The 21,966-nt window shown below is 44.7% G+C and overlaps 1 protein-coding gene across 5 annotated transcripts in view; it reads left to right on the forward strand.

Moving 5' to 3' along the window:
• The window catches only part of FUT8 (fucosyltransferase 8), a 2,643,272-nt gene that overhangs the window by 1,424,180 nt on the left and 1,197,126 nt on the right, over positions 1-21,966 (forward strand). For all 5 annotated transcript variants that reach the window (XM_044073921.1, XM_044073918.1, XM_044073919.1 and 2 more), the window contains one exon: positions 20,350-20,474. The gene's annotated coding sequence lies outside the window, so the exon portion shown is untranslated. The remainder of the gene's footprint in view (positions 1-20,349; positions 20,475-21,966) is intronic.

Genomic DNA, 21,966 nt, shown 5'->3' on the forward strand with positions numbered 1-21,966 from the left:
TTCTAGGTGGATTGGGTTTTGCATTGCATTTTGTTATTCCCATCATGGCAAGGAGATTCCAGCTGGGATTAGGCCTCATTCCACTAGGGCTACTGCCACTTCAACAGCATTTCTAAGGGGGGTGGCAACTAAGGATATTTTGGAGGCAGCTACTTGGAGTTCAGTGCATACTTTCTCCAAGCATTATCACCTTCCTATCTACTCTAAGTCTAGGGCTGGTTTTGCCACAGCTGTTTTGCAAGGCATGTTGTCAGCTCCTACTTCTTTATGATTTGCCAGCCTCCCTTACCTCTGCTTTGGGATTCTACCCAATAGTAAGGACTGCAGCAATGTGGAACGAAGAACATAGTACAGTTTTGTACCTACCATAAATGTAGATGTTCGAGGATCCACATTGCTGCAGTCCAATTTACCTCCTCCTTCCCCTCTGTTTAGGGGTGGTTGTGTAGGTGAGGTTATATGCTGATATTTTTGTATATATTTTTGTATATATTGTACATATTTTTGGTGCAGGTATTTTGGGCCATTGTCTTTTTAGGGTCTTCTGACATCTGGGGCAAGAAAAGACTGAGGATATGACGTCGGTCATGCGCATTAGTACCCTGACGTACTGACGTCAGTCTAATGCGCCCTGACCGATGTCAGCCATATACTCTGGTATTCGGGCCGACTGGACAGCGGACTACCCAATAGTAAGGACTGCAGCAATGTGGATCCTCGAACATCTACATTTATGGTAGGTACAAAACTGTACTTTCCAGTTATTCTCATTAGGGGTAATATGTAAATCTGAAGTAGGCACTTCATTTGTCAGCAACCTTTGGGATACGGATCCGATCTCGGATCCGAGGCGGCAACTTCTGCCACAGTATAGATCCGTGCTCCTAGCTCCTCCCTTTACCCATAATTCCCTGCCAACCCTGACTGACCCCAGATCTAGTTTGCCGCGCTTCAAGCTACAAGCTAGGTTCCTGAGCTCCTGTTTGATCGAAACTTTGTGAGGAAAAAATTTCCATTTTCTTCCTTTTTTCTTTTGCTGTGAGTGAGAGTGATTTCTTAGGTACCCCTATAGCCCTTTTTTAGCTAACTAAATTTTCTGGTCGTAGTGTGTGTGTGTGGTGTGTGTAGGGGCCTAGTGAGTGTGTTTTTCCTTTATTTAAAAATGTCAGAGGCCCCTAAAGCCATTTTTTCTAAGTGCACCGAGTGTGGCCATAAGCTTTCACCGGCGGATGGCCACACTTGGTGCGTTAGGTGCCTTGGGGTTGAACACCTCTCCTCTGGATGCGCGATCTGCGCGGCGTTCAACCCCAGGGCACTTAAGGACCGGAGGTCGAAGCTGATTCTGGCAGGCCTTTTGCCCCCAGATCCGGCTCTGGCCTCCGGTACTTCTGTGGCCGCTATCCAGCCTTCGGTGGCGGCCACTCCTGCCTCCCTCCCTCCGGTTGCGACTCACCCTCCCGCTTCGTCTACGAAGGAGAGAGAAGCACCATAAGCGGCGGGCCGAGGGCTCCTCCTCGGCCCCGCCCGCCAAACGGGCTTCTCCCTCCAGGGTTTCCGGATCGCCTCCTCCTCGGATCCGATCCCCTTGCTTCTCACCAGGACCAGAGGAGGGGGTGACCCGGTCCTCATCGAGGCGGCACTCCAGGCCTGCCTCGGTGGCCTCTTTGAGGTCCACTTATAGCATGTCGGATGCAGACATGGACCGGATGATGAGGAGGTTCATCCAGGCCCAGCTGCAGATGGGAGTGCTCTTGCCTCCACCCCCTCCTTCTTCCAACCCGTTTTCCGGGTTCGGAGTATTCGGAGCCGAGCCGTGTTGGATCCGGGGGTGGGTCGGAGCCAACAGTGCTGGGCACTTCGGCTCCGACTGTTCCCTCGAGTTTGTCGGATCTGACCTCTCGGAGCCGCGGGTCGAGCTTTGGATCCGAGGGATTCAGTGTGCTTTCGGCTCTGTCCCTGTCAGAGCACGTGGGTCCTTTGGATCAGATGGTCTCGGCCCCGGGTCCGGTCCCCGCTTTGGATCCGGGTGGGAGTCGACTCTCGGATCCGATCGAGGGCGGCTCCCCCTTGGCTTTCGCTGCGGTGAAGAGGGCATTGTTGAGTGCATCCAGACCTCCGGTCCTGGCTTCGGCTCCCCCCTGCACTCCCTCTCAGCTGGTCCAGGCTCCCATCACCCAGCCTTTGGGGCAGCCTGCTTCAGCACCTCGGGGTGTTCCTTCAGAACATGACATTGCTGGTGAGACTTCCTCGGACAGCCCCCCCCCCCCCCCCGAGGAGGTTCCTCACAAGTCTAAGTGTAAGAGGAGGCACGTGGACTCCCCCGAGTCCCTTATGGAAGATACGGACTTAGATGAAGGGGAAGGCTCCCCAAGGTCACCCCCCGAGGATGTCTCCTTTGGAGACATCATGGAAATGCTTAGGATCAGGGAGGGTTGGTCTGCCCCCAAGTCTTCCTCCGGTGAGTCCGTATTCTTAGAGGCATTTGAAGCAGGGCCATCTACTTCTTGGATGCCCCCCCCCCAACCCCCTGGTGGACCTTATCGCCACCAGGGCTTGGAGGGAGCCAGACACTGTAGAGCCAGTCCCCAAGCGCCTGGACAGGATCTTGAGTGCCCCCGCAGAGAGAACCCATTGGAGCAGAGGTCCCCCTGTGGATGCCATGTTGGTGGCAGCGGCCACCAAGAGAGAGTTGGCTCAGGAGAGCCCCACGGTCCACCCACCGAGCAAGGAGTCTCGTGCGATGGACCGCCTTGGGAAGTGGGCCTTCAGTTCAGCAACCTTCTCGATGAGGGCGCTGAACTGTATGGCACACGTCATCCGGATGCAGCGGGATCTAATAAAAGAATACGCTGCCTCCCCCCCAGAGTCCATGTTGGAAGGGGACAAACAACTGTACTCCTCCCGAATGTCCACTCTACGGTCCATTTCTAACACCTCTATGCAGCTTTTGTCTCATGCCACTGAGGGAGCCGCTAGAGCTGGCGGAGTCGGCCTGGTCATGAGGCAACAAGCCTGGCTCCAACATTGTGACTTCTCTGAACCCTTTAAGGTGTCATTCGCGAATGCCCCCTTTGATGGTTCTGCTCTGTTTGGCAAAACCGGTCGCGACACTTTAGTCCAGAGCGAGAAAGACGGGAAGACGTTGTCTGCCATCGGAGTCCGCTTCTCTGCTCCCCAGAGGTCCTTTTCCAAGAACCAAAAGGGTCAGAAGAAGATGCGATTCCGGAAATCGCATCAATCCCAGTCTGCTCCGGATAACCAGTCCTCTCATGGCAGAGGAGGACAGGGAGGACGCCTCCCTAGAGGCAGAGGGGGTCCCAGGGATTTTGGGTCCAGAGAACCCTTCTCTGAGAGGCCCACGCAGAACCCCTGAGGGGTTGCCCAGCTGCTCCACTCTGGAGGCAGTCGGGGGGCGTTTTTCGAGGCACCTAGCAATGTGGGAGTCCATAACAACAGATCGCTGGGTGCTTCGCATCATATCCAGAGGTTACCAAATTTCCTTTATTGTAATCCCCAAAACCAGAAGCCTCCCCGACGTACCACCCAGTCAGAGGGAGGCGGCTGCTACAGAAATTCAGCAGCTTTTACAAAAAAGAGCCATCCAACCCGTCCCCCCAGATCAGCTCGGATCAGGGTTTTACTCCAGGTTCTTTCTGGTGCCAAAAAAGACAGGGGACTTGAGGCCCATCCTCAACCTCTCTCTCTTGAACGTGGCAGTACCCAAAGAAAAGTTCCGGATGGTCACGCTGCAATCTATTCTCTCCCTGTTACGGGAGAACGATTGGATGTGCTCGATAGACCTCAAGGATGCGTACTATCACATTCTAGTGGACAGACGCTCCAGGAGGTTTCTCCACTTCCGGCTGGGAGCCAGTCACTTTCAGTTCAGGGCCCTCCCCTTCGGTCTCACCTCAGCCCCCAGGTTGTTCACCAAAGTCTTAGCGGCAATAGCGGCCCACCTGAGATTCCAGGGAATTCAGGTCTTCCCGTACCTGGACGACTGGCTCCTTACCGCCCCAACAAGGCATCTGCTCTGTTCATGCAGGGATTACTTCCTCAATCTTGCTCCACGTCTAGGATTGACGGTCAACATGGCCAAATCCTTTCTGGCTCCTACACAGGTAATAGATTTCATAGGGGCGAGACTGGATTCCAAACTAATGCTTGCTTTCCTGACTCCAAATCGGCTTCAGAACCTGAGGTTGCATGTACAGGCCATCCTCCAACTTCAAGCTCCACCAGTGGAATTGGTCCTGAGGGCTCTAGGGTCCATGGCAGCAGCAATTTCTCTGCTGCCCTTGGCCCGTCTGAATATGAGGGCCCTGCAGTGGACCCTTAAGGTGCAATGGTCCCTGTCTCGCAACCCCCTGTACCATCCCATTCCCCTAAACGGGACTTGCAGAAGGTCGCTCGTGTGGTGACTCCAGTCCCAGAGCCTCCACACAGGAAGCCAATTCTCGATGCCTCCTCCCATCGCCACAGTGACCACGGACGCTTCTCGCCTGGGGTGGGGTGGGGGGCATTATTCAGGCAGAACGGTCCAAGGCACGTGGAATGACATAGAGACCTCCTTGTATATCAATGTCCTAGAGATGAGGGCAGTGCTTTTGACGTTGCAGGCACTTCACGATCTTCTTCCCATTGGGACGATTGTGGTACATACGGACAACATGTCAGTGGTCTGGCACATCAACAAACAGGGGGGAACCAGGTCTTATCTTCTTTGTCGCGAGGCCATAAGAGTATGGGAATGGACGATATCCACCAACTGCTTTCTCATTGCAACGCACATTCCGGGACGGCCCAACATCCTAGCAGACAGGCTCAGTCGTACGATCCTGACCCCATACGAATGGTCTCTCAATCCTCTAGTAGCAGAGCGGATATTTGCCCAATGGGGGCAACCCTGTTGCGATCTTTTTGCCTCTCCCTCAAATACCAAATGCAACAGTTACTTCGCTCTAATCCCCCCTCTGGGGGAGTCCCCGAGAGACTGTCTAGTACATGCTTGGCCTCCCGGTCTTCTTTATGCTTACCCTCCACTGCCCCTGATGCTAAAACCTTTACAGAAAGCCAGTCGGTTGGGGAGCAAGATGATCCTCATTGTCCCATTCTGGCCTCGTCAGACGTGGTTTCCATACCTATGGTCTCACCTGATTCATCCACCCTGGATTCTGGATCCCCTTCCGGATCTCATTACTCACCCCCTGGGTCTTCCGACCCCCAACCTGGTCAACCTCAAGCTGACGGCTTGGTTGCTCCAGTTCCACTCCTGATAAGGACTCCTGGAATCTACTCACCAGTCAAAGCCATTCTAGTAGCAGCACACAAGCCATCCACCAGAAAGGTCTATTGGAGTAAGTGGAAACGCTTTTCCATCTGGACTGAGCACCGTCATTTAGATCCTTTTACAGCACCTTTAACATCGGTTTTGGATTTTCTAACTACCCTTTTCTAACTACCCTTTTTCATCAGGGGGCTAGCTGTTCTACAGTCAAGGTGCAACTAGCAGCGATTTCGCACTATCATGTAGGGCATGAGTCTGGCCCTCTTATTACCTCCAAGCTCTGTAAAGCTTTCCTTAAGGGTACCTTCCTCCTCAGACCTCCTGCCAGGGAGGTAGTTACCCCCATGGGATTTATCTTTAGTTCTACAGGCCTTGACAAGCCCCCCTTTCAAGCTGGCGGCCACGGTTGATCTCAAATACCTCTCTTGGAAAACGGCCTTTCTGGTGGCCATTACTTCAGCTAAGAGAGTCTCTGAACTTCAGGCTCTCTGTGTCAAACCACCGTATTTGGCCTTCCATCAGGATAGAGTTTACCTCAGGATCAATCCGTCTTTTCTGCCTAAGGTATCTTCTGAAGCAAACATTAATCAATCTATTAATCTTCCCATGTTCTTCCCCAACTATCAGAACAAAGGAGAATATAAGCTGCATTCTTTGGACGTGCACAGACAACTGCACTTTTATATTCATCGAACGGCTGGTCATAGACAATCCGACCAGTTGTTTGTCTCTTTTGCCAAAACCAACCTAGGCAAGTCGGTTTCTAAAGTTACCCTGTCATGATGGATAGCTAGTTGTATTCTCTTAGCATATCAGAGTTCGGGAAGGCCTGCACCTCAGGGAGTCCGTGCTCATTCTACTAGGGCCGTTGCTACATCGGCTGCTTTTAGATTTAGGGTTCCCTTGGATGATATTTGTTCCGCAGCCACTTGGGCTTCATCCCATACTTTTATCAGCCATTACAAACTGGATGTTGTCTCCAGAGGTAGGGCGTCCTTTGGCTGTGCAGTGCTCCGGAATATCCTTCCATGAAGGCCACCCAAGATTCAGGTAGCTGGGGACTCTGTCCCAAAGGTTGCTGACAAATGAAGTGCCTACTTCAGATTAAGAAGTTATGTACTCACCATAACATTCCATCTGAGTAGGTATCTTCATTTGTCTGCAACCATCGCACCCGCCTTCCCCCTGACCAATATGATTCTAAGTAGGAGTTGTCTTACATGAGTCCCTTTTCTTTCTTAAGATTATAATTACAACTTGTTGACTATTGTTAACATTCTTGTTGGTAAAGTTACTTTTGTCTACAGTTGGCTCAGTACTTGTATGGTCATTCGGACCAGTTGTTTGTATAATACGTTCGTGGTGTTTGAATGTATTTTGTTCACCAACATTTTGCCTTTCAGGGTTTTTGATGGACATATCCCTGTCCACAATTGTTTGCACATATCCCCATTATTGTTAATTGCCTAATAGGATAGGTTGACTATGATTTTTTGGGGAAGAATGTTGCTTACATGTGTTTATTTTTGATAATAGAGACCATATTGTAATTGTATTCTGAAATCTTTAGTATTCTTGCTATATGTTTTGGTCTTTTGTATGGTGCAACTTTGGTCAATAATCTTTTTTATAATATACCATTGACAAGTCAGCCTTCACATATGTTTTCTAACACTGTCTAGGGATTTTTTATCGCATGATCCCTTTGATACATTGCTATGCATTCACATGAAACCAGTTTGGGTTTTTGATAATCCCATATAAGACTTTTTTGTATTATCAATTGGGACATTACAATTTTACCATTGTTGTTTTGCTTCCTCATTTTTTGGCATTGAGTCTGATCACTTTCTGCTTCCAATTGGACTTACTGTATATTTCCCATGATTTTTATGAAACATGTTATAGGATTCATCAGACTTGGCAAGTCTATTCAATGAATAATTCATTTTGAATTGCCACAAGGTTTTTTTTGTATCTCAATTGGTTGGGTCGTGGCTCATTAATATATTTTTTTTACAACATACTTTTCCCATATTTATCACATGAGCTGATGTGTTATGGGTTGTGGTTCATCCTCATAAAGGACAAATTGCTATTTTTTGATTTTATATACCTCTGGCTATAGTCCTGCCAGTATTGGTTGCCTGTTGTATTATTAATATACCACTGTGGTGGTTCATCATTAACAATAACATTTTTTGGTATTCCACATTCTAATAAGGGACACAGCTGATAGTTTTGGGCTGTTATTGTCCCGGATTTAATATCATTATTTGCTGACTTAGTTTTTTGACTATATTGTCAGTTTTTTTCTTTTTTTCATGATGGATCTTGCCAGTTTTATAACAGGCCTATCTTCGGATAGAGAGGACCTCAGAGCCTTTGGCCTGAGTTGCAACACTGGTGACAGTACCACTACTTTGGGTACACCTGATTCTGCATCCAAATGTGCTTCTGCCTTTCATGATCTTTTTTTACATCTTAAAACCCTGAGATCGAATATCTGGCATTCAAAACTTTTCAAGGCCTATTTGGCCAAAGGCATTACACCCAGGGTCCTCAGAGTACGTATTCAGCCACTTGTCTCTAATGCTGATGAGGAACTTCTCGAACAGTGGTCATCTATTCAGCAGCAGGCAACCATATCTTTTGTAGAATCTTTATCCAGATTTTACGACAGGACTATAGATTCTGAAATCCAGTTGGTCACCAGGCTAGTCGAGGATATCAAACCTTATGAGGATGAACCCTCTTTCCAAACTAATTTGACCAAAATAGCAGGGGACCTTAAAATACTGGAAGAACAATTGCAGACTAGAAAACTCAAGAAGTTTCAGAGGGATCAAGGGGATTATCAAACTTCTAATCCTTTTGTGAACAACACAAAACAAGTCAGGTTCACCCCCACTTTTAATCGATCTTCCAGGAAAAAACGACCTAGGTCAATTCTTAAAAGATCTGGTCAAACCTCTGCTTTCTCTACTGAGGACGTCTCCTCATGTACTGACAGTGAGCCACAGTCTGCAATTGGATCACCGGCCCCCAAAAGGAATACAGGTACTGTCCCTTTAGGTCAAAGCAGCATAGGGGGGGAAGGAAACATAGAAGGCATAACCAACATTCAGGGCCTATTACAAATGGTAATGCAGAAATAAATCAGTCCTTTGATAACAATGTTCTGAATTTATCTGATTATGTACCTTCACCTACACAATTGTCTGTCTTGAATAAAGGGTTATCATTTGTACCTGGTTTTATCACTTCTGAGGATAACATGGCTCAAGATGTTTTTTCGTTTTGTAGATTACTGAATCTTAAATTGTTTTTTGGTGATTCTAGTTTTTCACGGAGTGATAAATTTATTTACCATAAATCCACATTTAATCCACCCATGCACCCTCTGGTTCTGCAATTTCAGAGAAATATTCTCAAAGATCTTCATTTCTCTGGGCAAGATGTTCGATTCAAACCTAACAACATTTCTTTAGCAGAGAAACAGGCTATTATTGAGTTACAAAATAACGAAGATATTGTAATCATTTCTGCTGACAAAGGGGGTGCTGTGGTAATTTTAAATTGGTTGGATTATGATAAGGAGGCGATGAGACAACTTTCTGACCAAAAATACTATTCACCTATGATCATGAATCCCACATCCAGGTTCATGAAGCAGATTGAAGATTTTGTTCTTTGGGCCAGGGATGAATCTATTATCACAAATGAAACCGCACAACAACTCATTGTACATGATCCCGCGACACAATACATATATTTTTTACCCAAGACACATAAGAATCTGGTCAACCCTCCGGGGAGACCAATTGTTTCAGGGAAAGGGTACATCACAGAACCCCTTTCCTTGTTTCTGACTTTACATCTCAAACCTTTGCTGAGTTTGGTAAGGTCACGTATACATGACACCACCATGTTTCTCAACATCATATCAGATAGTCAGTTGGAGGAGGATTGGCTTATGTGCACTCTTGATGTATGTTCATTATATACCAATATCCCTCACAAATCCGGGTTGGAGGCATTGTCTTTTTGGTTAGACAAAGCTGGGTTATACCAACCCTTATTTAACTCATTCTTGGTAGAACTAGCCAAATTTGTGCTAACCAGCAATGTTTTCTATTACCAAGACAAATGTTATTGGCAAGTAAAGGGCACAGCCATGGGAGCATCCTTTGCCCCAATATATGCAGATCTTTTCATGGCGTTTGTAGAACACCATCTCATATATGATTGCCACAATAACAGCTTCCTAGAAAACATTGACATATGGCGACACTACTAGATGACTGCTGGATGGTTTGGAGAGGGGACATACCAGGTTTGAGAGATTTTGTTTCATATTTAAATCACAACAAATGGGGTATGGAATTTACAGTCCATTATGACTACAACAAAATCACTTTTTTGGATGTTTCCATTACCAAACAGATAGATTGATAATACACTCTCCACAGAGGTATTCAGGAAACATCCTGAATTTAACACAATTTTACATGGTTCTAGTTTTCATCCACCCCACGTAATACGTAATATTCCCAAGTCACAGTTCATTCGTATCAAACGCATTTGCTCCACAGATTCCACTTTCCAACATCACAGGCAGGAGCTTACAGAACGATTTAGGTCAAGAGGCTATGGTATGGGTTATGTGACTAATGCAAGTAATATGACAGATTTTTCCAATAGAGCGGACTTTCTACAATACAAAGAACGGATTCCCAAGGATTGTACCACACTTAGATTTACTACCACATATGCTCGCAACACTAATCAATTGATTGCAAGCATCAATAGACATTGGAATATTTTACAATATGATCCAGACATCTCCAATTTTATTCCAAACCAGTGTCTATTTTCATACAGGAAAGGGAAAAACCTAGGTGGTTTCTTTAATCATTTCAAACATGGCAACAAGACCACAAATATGCAATTTAAACAAACTACACTTTCTGGGGAGCCTTTAACAGGCTGTTTTCCATGTGGACATTGCACCCACTGCGATAAACTCAATAAATCCAAACAATTTTCCAGCAGGAACTGTTCACAGGTATATGACATCAATTTTTTCGCAAACTGTAGTAGTGATTGGATTATTTACATGGCCAGTTGTCATTGTGGCGCATTTTACATAGGACAAACTTCACGACCATTCAGAATTAGAATATCAGAGCATACTAGTAACATTCGTAACAAGAAAACTAGTAGTGCACTGTACAAACATTTTTTGGTACATAATTCTGCCAAATTCACTTTTATTATTATTGACATTATATCGGGAAACAGGACAAACAAACTAGGATGGCACCAAATTCTCAATAATAAAGAGAAGAAATGGATAATTAAACTTGGGGGATTATTCCCACCTGGTCTCAATGAGAATTTATGACCCACCAATAGGGACTTAGATGCCTCTATATTAGCTTACCACATTTATGTTTTGTTCTAATACACTGAAGAAGGTTGTGTTTTTCTACCGAAACCGGTCTGTAACATAAATGTGTAGGTTTGTTAACCTATAATAAATTTGGACCTTATTGTATCAATGTTTGCTGGCTCCACTTTTTTTTCCTTTTTACACAGTTGATTTGAGGGCTGTGCAGCTGCTCACTGTGCAGGAATTTTTTTTTTTTGGTTACGCTCCCTTCTGGGACACACTAGCAAGTTGTTATATGGGACAAACTTGATCTGAGGTCAGTCAGGGTTGGCAGGGGATTATGGGTAAAGGGAGGAGCTAGGAGCTCGGATCTATGCTGTGGTAGAAGTTGCTGGCTCGGATCCGAGATCGGATCTATATCCCAAAGGTTGCAGACAAATGAAGATACCTGCTCAGATGGAACGTTATGGTGAGTACATAACTTCTTATTATCAAACAGAACACAAGATGGTAAGGCCAGTCTCTAACCAAATGAGATAGGTTAATTCAAGCACAAAAAGGGAAATTAGCTACGCTCAAAATGGCCCATAAGGGCAGATAGCCAAATACTAACCTGTGACATGACATCTAGCTAATACTTCATTTGATTCCTGAGAGGACAGATTTTACTTGATTCCAAGGGAAATGTATCAGTAGGTGTAGATTACCACTTGGCTGTTAAAAACTTGGCAGATTAATCTTATTAAAAGATAAAACAGGAACGTTTTTGAGACCTGTATAAAAAGTGGTGATCTGAAATGAGTTTTAATGCTGTTCTCTATTTTTTTTCTGTTACCTTTTGAAAAGTCTCATTGAATTTTTTACTGAATGTGTAATCTTTGTAGTTGGTGTTTTCTCCCTATTTATTTTGGAGTTCCCAATTTAATATTAGATTCCATAGATTTGTTGTCAGGAGCATGTATGATGCTAAATTGGCCCAGAGTGTGAGACTTTGTGTGTGGGCCCTGTCTCTCATGCTCATTGATTGCTGGAATTGGCTTCATTCTCCTGCCGACTTGAATTGCATAAAGAGGATAAAGAAAATTGATGGTGCAGAGGTTAAGGAGTAAAGATAATTTGGGTTCATATTAGAACGACGAAAACGTATTTTTTCAAATGCGTTTTTGTCAACATATGTAGGGCGAACAGGCAAAACAGTGAAGCGGCTGTTCAGCTAATTCTTTCCCTGGGAAAGAAGTCACTAGACCGCTTCGTTGCTTTGCCTGTTCTGGAGTGTAGTGTGGTTCCTTGTCTGGTATAACTCTGGAGTGTGATTGTGCAACAGTTGCTGACCTTAGGGTTAGGGTGCGGGTTAACGTAAGTGCATATTTATGAAAGTGCCTACTGTTTTTTTATTTTGCATTAGATGTATGGTTGTGGGGTGGGGAGTTGGCCTCGGGCTGGTTGGGAACTATGAGCTTGTGGAGGGATTGGCCGAGTCGGGGCTGGGGATTGGCTCCGAGCCCATCAGTTGGGAATGAATGGCGAGATGGACAACTCACATGAAACGTTATGGTAAGAACATAACTTCTTTTTTTAATGTATAACATTGCAAACCCTGTTCTGGGTGGCCGCAGTGCTTAGCGTTGCCGCCTCACAGCAAGAGGCTGTCCGGCTCTATTCTCTGCTGGGGTGCCTTCTGTGTGGAGTCTGCATGTCCTCCCTGTGGTCGCGTGGGTTTCCTCTGGGTGCTTCGGTTTCCTTCCACATCCCAAAGACAATGCTGTAGGTGGATTGGACACTCTAAATTGGCCCTAGGTGTGAGTGCGTGTGTGTGGCTTCTGTGAAAGGTTGGGCGCTGGGCTGGCAACTCGACACCATAAAACTCCACTGCCAATCATGAGCGGACAGGTGATCCACTGTGGCGACCTCTAACCAGGAAAAGCTGCAAGAAGAATATGATGTATGGTTGAGTTACTTGTGTGTGTGTGTTTTTAGCTGTTTACTTTTGTTTTGTGGGGGGGGGGGTGGGATTAGGGTTAAGGTACATGTGTTTGTGTTTGGCACTGTTTATGTAAATGTGCGAGAGTTACTGACCTTAGGGTTAGGGTGCGGGTTAAGGTAAGTGCATATGTTTTAAAATGTTTGCTGTTTTTTTTTTTGTTAGATGTATGGTTGGGTTACGTGCATATGTGTATTTAGTTCTTTACTAGTTTTGGGGGGTATAATTAGGATTAGGGTATGTGTGTATGTGTTTGTAAGTGTTCACTGTTTTTTTTGGGGGGGTTGAAACAGCGATTTCTTTCCCTAGGAAAGAAATCGCTGTTCTGTGGTTTCGACATTTTCAGCGTTCGCTGAATGTGTTGATGTAACACCGTTGACTGTTTTCAGCGTTCGATGTTATAATATGAACCCAGATCATTTACAGTAAAATGAATACTGAACATATCAGGATCAGTTTTATCAACATGCAGTAGCTTAAGGTGTAATACATTACAAAGATACTCCGATAAAAAACACTGTATAAATACAGAATCTGTTTTATATGCATAAGTAAAGACTGGCATCTGATAAAAGATCTTCCCTGGTGCCAGAAGCATGTAGTGTCTTATGCTTTCTTATGCAGTAATGATACTGTCATTAGACCATGAGATGCACCTTGTTTTGTCTTATTCCTTACTTGCTTTGTGGATGTATCATGAGGCTTGGAAAACAGACACTCTACAAAGACCAGGAAAATAGCTAACATGGTATTATGTCATTCAAGTAATGTCCAGATGTCCTTCAAGGATGCATCTGCAGTCCTAACATATGGGTTGTCCTGCCTCAGGCAGCCCTTCGGTCGGCCGGATTCCAAAGTCTGGGTCTGGCCTCGGCTGATGTTGCACTTCACCCGACGTCATAGCTGCTGTTTATTGGGTATAAAGGCATCAGCCAACGCCATTTTCCTCAGTCTTTCTTGCCGCGCGGTGCCCGAAGCAGAAGCTGTTCGCAAGTGCCGGTCGGTCAGATCCAGAGATTTCTACCACGAAGACTTCTAAAAAGCTAAGTACCCGTTGGGGACTCTTTCTTGCCTCAGCCGATGTCAGACAAAGTAAATAATTGTTTAACTTGTGGGAAACAAATACCTCATAAGGATTTCCACTCTTACTGCCTTCCTTGTTTAGGCCCAGACCACGACGTATCAGCTTGTCTAGCCTGTGCTTCCTTCAACCGACGGACACTTAGACGTCGGTCGGAGTTTGCAGAGGAGTTGTTTGGTCCCGCTTTTGCATACAAAATGCCGTCGGAGACTCCGACTACTCATTTAGCTAAAAAGCGCAAGGAAAAGGACCGACACTCGCGGCCCGCGGTTTTGGCTGAAACCACGGTTAGGCCGACCGCGAGTGTCTCTGTTTCGGCTGAAACCGAGCCTCCGGTTCTTCCTTCGGCCGAAAACATGCCTCCGATAGCCGAGGCCTCACAGAGCATGGCTGAATCTGCTACTGAATTTACTGCTACAGAAGCAGGTACCCAGGATTTGTCAGACACTATTCCTTTAGACATTTCTACCCCTGCACGTGGGGCTGCTAGACCCCCATGCTTCTATGTCTATCAAGGCGTTTGCCAGGGCTAAAGCAGCTAAATCTTCTAAGGCCTTACCTGCTAAAAGTCCTTTACATAGGCCTACCTCTAGTTCCCAAATACTCAGCCTGGCTGAGGATCTCATTTCTTTGATCAGGGGATCCCAACCTCACCCAGACAGGGCCTCTCAGCCCCCTCCAGACAAGAGGCCTAGGACTGAACCCCTGGAACCTGTCTCTACAGATTATTCCTCGGATGACTCAGACATTGCAGACCCTCACGAATGCCCATATTCTCCTTATGAGGATTCTGATGCAGAAGACTACATTCCTTCTGCTTCTCCTCCTGAAGAATTTTCCTTTGGGGAAACCTTGCATGCTATGAGGGAACACTTCCAATGGCAGGGCCAGGATTTTTCAGATTCAAGGAAAAGGCTAAGGACCTTTTTACACTTACCACAGCGTAGGCCTTTAGCCATTCCGCCAGTACTAACAGTTGTTGATGATGCATATAATGATGCCTGTACTGCCCCTGATTCTCTTCCTCCAGCCCCTGCCAAACCAGACAGATATTACAGGGTCCCGGACACACATTACCATTTGTATAAGGCTCCTGTTGCAGACCCTGAAACCATTTCACAGGGCCCTAAAGGTGTGGCAGCTGCCTCTGCCAAAAACCCTCTTCCCTCTGAAAGGGAATCTAGAGCATTAGAGATGGGGTAAAAAGGTTTATACTTCTGCTACTCTTTCGGCCAGGGCCTTGAACTGTCAATTTCACATGATTCAGTACCAGGAATTTTTGTTAGACCAGCTAAATAAAAAAACTGTCTTCTCCTGAACCTTTAGACCGCAAGTCCCTTCAGGATTTGGTACATAACTCTCAGCAGGTCAGTAACCATTTCTTAAAATGTGGCTATGATGCACTGGAGGCTTCCTTTAGATCAGCTATGACTGGAACAGTGATTCTAAGGCATGCCTGGTTAAAAGAACAATCCTTACCAGACCATGTTAAGTCAAAACTCCTAGATGCTCCCATGGAGAAACAAAGTTTGTTTGGCTCCCTGCACAGGAGGTTCTAAAGAAGGTGGAAGAAAAAGCAAAATCTGTCCAAACAGTCAAGGATTTCTTACAGGTCCAACCTCCGAGGTTTAGCAGAAATTGGCCTTCGAAGAATTGGTCCTTTCCAGACAACTCCAGAGCGCAGAGAGGCAGAAATAGACGCCCCAGAGGCAGAGGTCAATCTAGGGGTGCCTACAGGGGGCGTCAGTGGCAACCTACCAACCAGAGAAGTACTGCCACAGATTCAACTACAACCACTTCCACAGGGCAGACACAATGACTTGGCTCTAGTTCCGCCTACCAGGGAACAACTGGAAGCACCCTTGGGCGGAAAGCTAGCTTTATTTTCCAACAACTGGCATTACATTACAGGAGACAAATGAACTTTACAAACAATAGACAAGGGCTACAGGTTTCACTTCCACACTCTACCAAAAAAGAGAGGAATGCCAAACCTACCACCAAGCCAAAAAACAGACGCTCTAAGACAAATCAACAACTTACTAAAGATGAGAGCTATAGAAGAGGTACCACCTATGGAACAAGGCCAAGGATTTTACTCCAGGCTTTTCCTTGTACCAAGAAAAGAAAATCAATGGAGACCTATTCTAGACTTGTCCGCACTGAACACATACCTCATTGTTCCAAAATTCAAAATGCTGACCCTCCAGCAGCTTCTTCCCATGCTGGGCAAGGAGTCTTGGCTGGTGACTCAAGATCTCAAGGAGGCATACCTGCACGTCCCTATACGACCAGATTGCAGAAGACACCTCAGATTTCTTGCAGGATCAGAGCATTATCAATTCTCAGCATTGCCTTTTGGCTTATCTACTGTGCCCAGAGTATTCACGAAATGCCTGGCATCAGTAATTGCTCATTGCAGGCTTCAGGGAATTCAAATTTACCCATACCTGGACGACTGCCTAATACAAGCGGGCAACAAGGCAAAATTAACAAAAGATTTGGAAAATGTCATACAACTGTTGCAAGCCTTGGGATACACAGTCAACATGCAAAAGTCAAGCCTTGGGATACACAGTCAACATGCAAAAGTCAAGACTTCTACCATCCCAAAGGATAACATTCTTGGGTGCAGAACTGGATACATCAACTCAGATGGCTTTTCTCACAGAAGAAAAACAAAAGCAACTACCAGCCTACTTCATGACATTAACAACACAAACTCGGCTTACTGCACGGAAAGTCCTGCAAGCCCTGGGCTACATGGCATCCTGCATAATATTGGTTCCACATGCCAGGCTGCATATGAGAAAGCTACAATGGTACCCAAGGAATGTATGGTCTCAACACAAGCACAGTCTAGAAGCCCAGATTCCAATAATTCCATGCCTGAAGCAAGAATTCCTGTGGTGGGCTCAGGCCTGTCAGTTGAACAGAGGCTTGCCTTTCCACAAACCTCATCCAAGCCAGACCATCACCACGGACGCCTCAGACCTAGGATGGGGCACACATGGTGGACAAGTGTATTCAAGGCCTATGGACCCAAGACCAGCTGAATCTACACATAAATCTAAAGGAGATGCTGGCAGTGAAACATGCGATCCAGGCATTCAGACCACTCCTTCAACAGGGTCATCTGCTGATAAGGACCGACAATACCACAGTCATGTGGTACATCAACAAACAGAGAGGTACACATTCATATCCTCTATGCCGGATGGCAATGGACCTGTGGAATGTGGCCCTGAATCTCAACATTCAACTTCAGGCCAGATTTGTACCAGGAAAAGAAAATTCTCTAGCAGACACCTTAAGCAGAACTACCACGGATGCTCACGAATGGATGCTTCATCCAGATATCTTCAAAGCCATAACAAAGAAATGGGGACTACCAGAGATAGACCTGTTCGCTTCCCCACACAACCACCAATTGAAGAAATTCTGCACAAGAGCATACCACCCACTTGCTTGGAGGGTGGACTCCCTTTCCTTCAGCTGGAAAAACCTGACAGCATATGCATTTCCACCTCTTCCCTTGATGTACAAAGTTCTACTGAAGATCAGAGAGGATCAGCCAAGGGTAATCCTGATAGCTCCAGACTGGCCGAGGCAACATTGGTACCCGCTACTGAGAAGCATGTCTCGGACACACGCATGGCCTCTACCTCTATGTCCCTTACTTCTAACACAGGACAACTACAAGATCCTACATCCAAACTTGAAAACACTGCAGCTAGCTGCTTGGAATATTGCATAAAACAAAATAACCCAGGCTTATCCCAGAGGGTTAAGGACATTATCCTGGAGGCACGCAGACCCTCCACAAGGAAGACTTATTCAGCCAAGTGGAAAAGATACCTCATTTGGAGTGCAGCAAAGGGAGAAAATTCATTGGCAAACATAGCACACGTCCTGGAATATTTAGCAGAATTGTTCCACAATGGCCTGTCTTACTCCTCCATTAAGATTCATGCATCAGCAATTTCAGCAGAATACAACATGGATCCTCCTGTCTTCTCTCATCCTCTACTCAGGCAGTTTTTGAGAGGAATCAAAAATGTAAAACCTCCAAGAAAACCACCTTTACCTACATGGGATCTCAACTTTGTGCTGGAAAAGTTAACACTTCCCCCTTTTGAACCAGCAGCAACAGCAGAATTACAGTTCTTGTCTTTGAAAACTGCTTTCCTGCTAGCAATCACTTCAGCAAGAAGGGTATCTGAGTTACAGGCATTAATGGAAGTACAACCCTTCCTTATCTTCCATCAGGACAGAGTCTCTCTGAGAACTAACCCTACCTTTATGCCAAAAGTGGTCTCCAGAGTATCATTGAACCAAGCGATTCATTTACCTACATTCTTCCCCAACCCACAGAACAGGGGGAAAGACTGCTACATACCTTGGATGTGCACAGACAATTACGCTACTATCTGGACAGAACTAAGACCAGCAGAAAAACTGACCAGCTTCTGGTAGCATATGCAACAGGAATGCAAGGAAAAGCAATTTCAAAACAGACAATCTCAAAATGGATAGGAAATTGCATTCGATTTTGCTACTCTTTTCATGGAAAGACAACTCCTGAAAATATCAGACCTCGTTCCACAAGAGCTACAGCCACCACTACAGCTTTCCTATGAGGAGTGGCTACCAAAGACATTTTAGAAGCTGCTACTTGGAGCTCCGTGCATACATTTGCCAAGCATTATAATCTTCCCTTATATTCTAGATCCCGAGCAGGTTTTGCAACTGCTGTTTTGCAAGGGATCTTAACTACACCATCTTTATCTTAGTGCCTCCTCCCCCAGTTTGGCTATGGTATTCTACCTATATGTTAGGACTACAGATGCATCCTTGAAGGACATAGTACAGTTTTGTACCTACCATAAATGTAGATGTCCGATAGGTATGCATCTGCAGTCAGGATTACCCAGCCTCCTTCCCCTCTGTGGTATTCCTAGGGTATTTACCCCTCTTTTAGCTAGCTGGGGGAATCTATTATGGTGTATTTGTTTGTATATATGTATATATATTTTTTTATATTGTTTGCTCTCTACTGTTTGGAATTATTTGCATTTATCCAAATTTAGCCTTCCTAGAGGGCACCTGCCATCTGGGGCAAGAAACACTGAGGAAAATGGCGTCGGCTGATACCTTTATACCCAATAAACAGCAGCTATGACGTCAGGTGAAGTGCGACATCAGCCGAGGCCAGACCCAGACTTTGGAATCCGGCCGACCGAAGGGCTGCCTGAGGCAGGACAACCCATATGTTAGGACTGCAGATGCATACCTATCGGACATCTACATTTATGGTAGGTACAAAACTGTACTTTATGTGATGTAGTGACTCAAGGAAGGCAAAGGACTTGCCTCCAAGTTATCCGAGATTAGTATCAACAAGAAAGTATTTCATGACAGGAGTTGTAATGTTTGCATTCACGGTAGTGGATTAGGATTCATTTATGTATTAGTTTGTTTATTTTCAGAAACCCTCTCTATCATATTCAGGATGTCTGGGAAGTGAAGAGTCTGTTCCTGTAGTCACTGGGTGCGAGGTAGACAACTAATCCTGGGTTAACATACCAGTCTACTGCATGATGCCCAAATGTGCATGCATACTTAAACCTATGGGCAGCTTAGGGGATCACCTTGTTCATCTTCCTGCATGGCTTTAGGTGATGGGAGCTAACTGGGGCACTCATTGAAAACATGCCAACACAGGGAGAACATGAAAGCACCGCATCTAGGAATCTGACTAGAGGACCAGACACCATTAGGATCAATGCTTACAATTCCAAAAACAAACACACTATAAACAGTTAACCATGTTTATTTACACAGCTTCACCTACTTAAATGAAGCTGTTACTGCACTTGCTCCCAGTCAGAAACTCATTTGCGGTGCCAGTCACACTCCCTGAGAGTTTCCATTGGGACAGCTATATCCTTTGATTCTTGCTGCTGTGCTGATTGCTGTTGACTCTGAGATCATAACTGGCTCTGCATTCGGTGATGGTTCATTTATAGGTTTCTCATAAAATTTATACTTTTGTTTAAAATAGAGTACAGCTTCTTTTTACTGTAAGGTTACTGATGTGAAAAGTTCCACCATGCAGGTGTGAATTTTGCCCCTATGTTATGATGGATGGGTGTGGCCTCTTCGTTATATATATCCATAACTATGCAGAATTTTGTGGGATTATGCTAGTCCATCACGTATGTAAAAAAAACAAAATTATTTAGGGTTCCAGAAATTTCATAATAAAAGTGCATTGGCCATCTTTCTACCATGGTTTTTACTGACTGCAATACATTTCAGGTACAGTGTATACAACTGACTTAAACGGAATGCAAAGTAACATACTGCAAGTAAACTGGAGGGAGTGTGCATGTTTTTTTCCAGAAATTCTGTTTTGTGGTATGTAGTCTTATGTATTACTCTTGCTTTACCTGCATTTGGAATGGAACAAATTTTTAACTCTTTTAGGCATTCTGTTGGGGGGAGTATTGAGAGTGTTGGTAGATATAATTCACTTTCATTTCAAATTATTAATAGTGTATTAAATAATAACCATAACTATTGTTTTATCATCTGTTTTGTAGCACTGTCTTTTGTGAGCCTACCAGATCTGCATGCTTCAGGAGAGCCAAATCAGTTATGAGGGAAACCAATACCTTACTTGTATGACCAGGAGTGTATGCCTTCTAACAGGCCAGCATCAGCTGAGGTTGGTATTAAATGATTAATACTGTAATAAAAATAAAGAAAAATGCTAATAGTTAAGAAAATGCTGAAAAGGCAGTTCCAAGGAAAAACAGAAATGTTTGCTAATTGTAAAGAAGCATAGCTGTTATGAGAAATGGGTTGTTTCATTTTTAATGTCCCACAAAAAGTGCATTTGTAATGCTGTGTACTTGTTTTTCTCGGCCTTTTAATGGAGTATGAATACTCTTTTCACCTGATATGCACAGTCAGTACTTGCAGTGTTAAAAATGTTTGATATGTATAACAGAGGATTATGAGTGGGTTCACTAATGCTAACCACATTATTATGTGCTCGAGACATTGATGCCAAAGAATTCACTTCTAGAGTGAAATTTGAGAGGTGAATCTAAGCATCTATGTCGAGAACACATAATACTAGCTTTAGCACTGGCTAAACGCTCATGATTCTTTGTAGTGCATGGAGCTTTTCGCAGAATGTCCAGATTTTTGCCTTATATGTTAGGTGTGTTCCTCATGAAGTCTGTGGTTTTCAGACAAATTACTGAACATTGAGGACACTAAATGTCATTTGTTGAGGTTAGAAACTTTGTATTATTCAGTAAGTCAGGCAAACACACATGCTATCATTCTAGTAACTTTCTATGTTAAGAGCAGGAATTTGGGGACATGTTATCGGTGGACAGCAAATCTTTAATTCTGCTGCTGTCGTTTGTACTGCCAGATTTTACTGCTTAGCGTGGAACCAACACAGCCTTTATAACTTTGCCATGGGTTGCTTAACATTTTTTAAAATCAGGTTTCACACCACTGTGGTGCTTAACTGCTGTGTCTTTTTCCAAATATCAAAATGTCATCAGCTTGCTGCATGCATTACAGTAGCTTTGTATGTTTGACAGCACTGCGCCTTTTTGTAATGGAATAAAATAAAGGTGTGTGTCACTTACATTTAAATGGCTTTCTGACTACTTCAGGTTGTTCCTGTCTTGATCATGCAGAGCAAAGATTTTTTTTGTGAATGACATAATCTTAAATGTGTTATTTGCTACTTAAAGTATTGATGTTGTATGCTGTATACCTCGTACACTGATGGGAACACGTGGATCTCTGCAATAGTAATTATAGGAGTTATTCACTGCAGGAGGGATTGTTGAAGCAATCATATCTTTATCTTAGGCTATTTTTAATCACTGGGTAGATTAATATTCAAGTCCCCCCTTAAACCTTTTTTCATAGGGTGGGATCTTCCACATGGAGAGAGCCATGGTAATGGATGGGGTGGGCAGTAGGAAGAATGGTAAGGAGAGACAACTATTTCATTACTGAATATTAACTCCAGGGTGCAGTATTTGTGTAGTGAGGCCTAGCATTGTTTAACTGATGTGAATTTCAGCAGAAACTGATGTAATAGTGGTTGTTAACTCTCTTGCCAGGGGTCTGCAAGTAAAGCTGATGAAAACTGCAACTCCTGTCAGGGCTTTAAGTTATTCAGTATT

This window comes from Protopterus annectens, chromosome 6.part0 (assembly GCF_019279795.1).
Source record: "Protopterus annectens isolate FY-2018-M chromosome 6.part0, PAN1.0, whole genome shotgun sequence".
Taxonomy (NCBI): domain Eukaryota; kingdom Metazoa; phylum Chordata; order Ceratodontiformes; family Protopteridae; genus Protopterus; species Protopterus annectens.